The sequence below is a fragment of the Daphnia magna genome, linkage group LG5 (genome assembly GCF_020631705.1).
Source record: "Daphnia magna isolate NIES linkage group LG5, ASM2063170v1.1, whole genome shotgun sequence".
NCBI classification, from domain to species: Eukaryota; Metazoa; Arthropoda; class Branchiopoda; order Diplostraca; family Daphniidae; genus Daphnia; species Daphnia magna.
Window position 1 is genome coordinate 6,669,403 of NC_059186.1, and position 4,535 is coordinate 6,673,937.

Consider the following 4,535-nt stretch of genomic DNA (forward strand, 5'->3'; position numbering starts at 1 on the left):
AAACCAGCGGTTAGCGCATGATGATGACACGTAGGGTGGCAGCAAAACGTTTGTAAAATAAAATATTAACAATATTCGGATCTATTGTTTATTTTCTAAGAGACGTGCCGCATCTGTTCCAGTGTATACGAAATCATATATTTAACCACAAGGAGGTGCAAGTACGTATAACAACCACTTTAACTGTTGAATAACATTACAAGTGATAGATTTATTTGTTCTTGGCCACGGAAAAAACATTCAGTATTCACATTTGTTAGAGATGTTCATACATGATCAGACTAGAGGGAGCACTGGATTGAGTGCGGTTCCCAAACTGAAGCCTGTACACCTTAAGCCGAACAGCTTTCAAAGAATGAACGGGAAGCTTGCGGTGCAAGTAAGATATGTTTGATTGTCTTTATAGTTAGCTATATTTCGTTGTTTTCTATTTATACACATATAGCTTATAATAAGGTTATTGCCTGTTGTAATTCCGTTTTTTTTAAAACATTTATAGATACTGTCCAATTCCGTTGCTGACTGTATCCGTCGATACAGATTAGCGAACGATGTGGCATAGGCAACCCAGTTTAAGGATTCTGAAGCTTTGGAAGATCTTTTAAGACTGCTTAACAGTTTGTTTAACATCATGAGCTCTCGCCGTCCCATTGATGGAATAACTTATGTCAATTGGAATGGCCCCGATGGCAGACGGGAGGTATTTGTGTTTTCCAAATAGTGGCTTGAAAATAATCATAATTTTTAAACATTTTAGGTGTTAAGCAGACTATCAAGGCATTTTAGCCTTGATGGCACCGACATTGCTGCCTGTGGAAAATTTCCAAATACCGATATGGAAGATGAGGTTCTGTTCGATTTGTCAGAAAATTTCAAGAGGGATTTGCAAATTGGACCACCTTTAGAAGAAAGTCTTACCAAACAATAACGTGGTTCACCCGTTCAAGTTATTTATTTGGAATGGGGTTGGGCTACATCAACATGCACATCCAAGAAGGAATCTTTGGCTGCCAAAGGATGTGATGAAATTTCTGCTGTTGTGTATGAATCGATCTTCTCCAAGGTAACTCTGAACGGATTAAGAGTTACCATTTTAAGCATAATCGATATCATCGAGCTGTTGTTGCGTAAGAATTACAAGTGTATTCTTACTGGGAAGCTAAACCAAGACTGCATGGAAGTAAGTAATCGAAGAATATAAAAAATTTAAAGTTGTCTTATTTAGATTTATTTATTTTTTTGTCCAGCGTTTTTTTTTGCATCATCAGAATGGCTGGTCACTTTGAACTTGTGGAGATAAACTAATTGCTGCCTTTTTTTCTCGAGTTATTCAGGCTATTGACCATACAACAAAAGAAGTGCTGCGTGGGGCGAACTGCCACTCTGAGGAAAAGAATGAGGTGGTAAAACCGTGTGATATTTGAATTCTTTATGTGCCAAAGTCAATGTATAAAATGTTCATTTTAAATAACATAAATAATACAGAAATTTTCGAATATTTTAAATTTTGATATCCATTTATTTATTTTACATATATGGATTTTAGTAGAGGACAGATTATCAGCTAAATTAGTTTTATGTTCTAGTTCTTTACACTGTACAGCTTATAACGCGCGCCTCCCGGTAACTTCTGCTGAAATCGAAACAATAACAAACAGATTTCACGATTTCATATAAAAATTCAATATTCAAGGGAAAGGGGGTAAAAGAAAACATTTTTAAAAAAGCACCCAAACTTTAAGGGAATATGTTATGAAATAATTCATGGGACACAGGGAAGGGCTGTATCAAATTATGGTGAAAAATCCTAAAGATTCTGTGCATTAAATTACCTGATATCCCGTGTGTGTGAAGCTCGCAAGCAGTAGGTAAACTGGAAAATGAATGAAAACTCTCCCATAGCATGTGTCCTGATCCCTAGCGACAGGAGGGAGCCTAGCTTCAGACGATTTCTCTCAGGCTTATGAAATCGAGTTCTATCTTTACTTCGCAGTCTGTGGTTCTCCCTTTAAGGCACACCTCGTACACAACCAAGTATCTACTCCACTTTTATTGGGTTTCTATCTTTTCCTCTCATAGTGATTACCTATCCCATCTAATAACTGATCCTTTTCCCTAATCAAAGCCACAAATTCAATAAAAAGGTGTTCCACCCGGATGACTGGTATGATTTGTTCGTCATTAATCAGGCTGTTCTCTCGGATGGGGATTGGAGTAACATGACGAGTAGAATAAATCCGATCTACATTTTCTGCTTCAACAGGTGATCTAATTGATAAAAAGAAGTAGTTTTTCAGTTAATTAGTTTGCTTTGAAAAATGTTAAATTGTTTCCTGTCTCTGGAATGATCGTTCAATCTAATCGGATTTGTAGAGTGTGGATATCTAACGGTGGAAAAAAATGGATTAGCTGCATCCGAGGCTTTTTAAAACATATTGGCCACAGCAATGTCAATTAATTTCTGTGGAATATCAAGAAAGTCTGTAATAGGAGACGGCATGTGTGGAACAACTTTGTCACGAGAGAGTGATTCGAGGACCTATGAACAGTAAAAGTTGAATGAACCATCTTATTTATGATTGATGAAGAAATTGAAGCGATAGGCGAGTAAGAACTTTGGTCGTACTGGGGGTTCGGCTATCTGTTCCACTTAGGTCGTGATTGCCGAATGAATGGATTCAAAATAACCTCAACGATAGGAGAGGGAATTCCTTCCAGTTTACAAACGATACATTTTAATGAATTGGCACACTTTTCGATCTTGTACAAATTCTTTTCTATCGCTGTAGTTTTAAAGTATATACCCACATAACAATTTAATGCAGTAACTCATCCTAAATCTGTCTTACTAGGACGTGCAGTACTGGACTGCCAATGGACGGTAAAAGGACGCACTTAAGTTTTCAAAAATAAATGACGTCCCTCAGAAGACGTCTTATTTTGATCCATATCTTTAAAAGCCACGTTGCCACAATCAAGAATGTGGCGTTGGAGTTCAACTTTGTAAGAACTACGTACACCACATCAAATAATAATCTAGAATTGCTGAGAAGAAGAAGCTATGTCTGTGATACGTGAGTTCAATGATCGAAACTCACCAAGTGGATCCGCCGGCGCATGTCATTCCCCGCCGTAGCGAACGTATTCGGAGACCTGTAGTTCAAATACACACAGTGGCGTGGTACTTCTCCGAAAACAGCGTGGCTGGAGAACGGAAACACACTGGAACACAGGAAGAACACCCAGTCACCAAAGAAACGGAAGAAATCCCAAGAATTCTACTGATGGAAACTGTGCTGGACAAACTAGACTGGGACACAGTGAAAGAAGAATTGTTCAAACATCTGGAAGGTAGAATGGGAACAAACCTATTGGAGGACGAAAAAAAAAGAAACAGTAAAAATCCTCAAGAAATTTATCAATTGTTTTGCACTAAAAAAGATTATTTGGGACACTGTTCGTTAGTCAACCATGACATTAATACCGGAAATGCTCCCCAAATCCATCTGCTACTTTGCGAGAGCGCATGAAAAGAACGATCCGTGATTCCAAATCAAGTAGAAGGTATGCTGCGTCGAAAAACAATTTAACCTTTCGACGGCCTTGGTCTTCTCCGGGGTTGGGTCCGCTCGCCGAAAAAGTGAGTGCGCTCACGCTCACCGCTCTTGAATATAGAATAACTGCGCTCGCGCTCACGCTAGCCAAATTTTGAAAAGAACGCGTGCGCTCACACTCGCCAATATTTGAAAACAGCGCTTGCACTCGCGCTTTGTGCTAGCGCTCATCATTAAGAAAATCGCAGAAATATAACAAATTTGTAAATAACTTACCTATTTTTCGTTAGGGGCCTTTGTTTGTATTGTAACGAGTTATCGCCGATGGGTTCGGTGTATTTCTTAATCTCTACAACACTCAAGCACTACACAAAGCAAACACAACTGTTCTATTAAACTACTGGCCACGAAGGTCTACACTACAGTTCCATTTATAGTCTTCCACGCGTGGGGAAGAGTCAGTCGGCAAATCCGATGTACCAGAAATCGGATGACACTCGAATGATACTTCCGTCGGTCGTTTGTCTATCCGTTACAGCTATAACGGATGGCGAGAGTTCTCTTACAAATGATGCGTGAACGCTACAATATTCAAACTATCAGCGTCAACGTTTCAACTCACAACTCAACGTCTTCTTCTATGGAATAAAACCAGAAGCTGTTCAACGTAGTTTATTATGTGGCCGCTAGATGGCGAAAATGATAGCAAACGAGAGCGTAAGGGCTTGGGCTCGCACTCGTGAATTTTCTCTTCCAGCGCGAGTTTTGAGAGCGCACCCTTTTTTCGAGCACGCTCAACCCAACCCTGTTCTTCTCCTGTGGTTTTAATGAAGAAAAAAGATGAAACTCGGTGCTTTTGTGAAGACTACCGCAAGCTTAACGCAGTAAAAGAATGAGACTTCTACCCTTTACCAGGCATAGCCGATATATTGAGTTGTCTAGAAGGAGCTACAATTCTTTCAAACATGCATCTTCAATCGC

At 39.3% G+C, this 4,535-nt stretch overlaps 1 pseudogene; it reads left to right on the forward strand.

Moving 5' to 3' along the window:
* Positions 1-355: 355 nt before the first annotated feature.
* LOC116923582 lies at positions 356-937 on the forward strand (annotated as a pseudogene).
* The last annotated feature ends 3,598 nt before the right edge of the window (positions 938-4,535 follow it).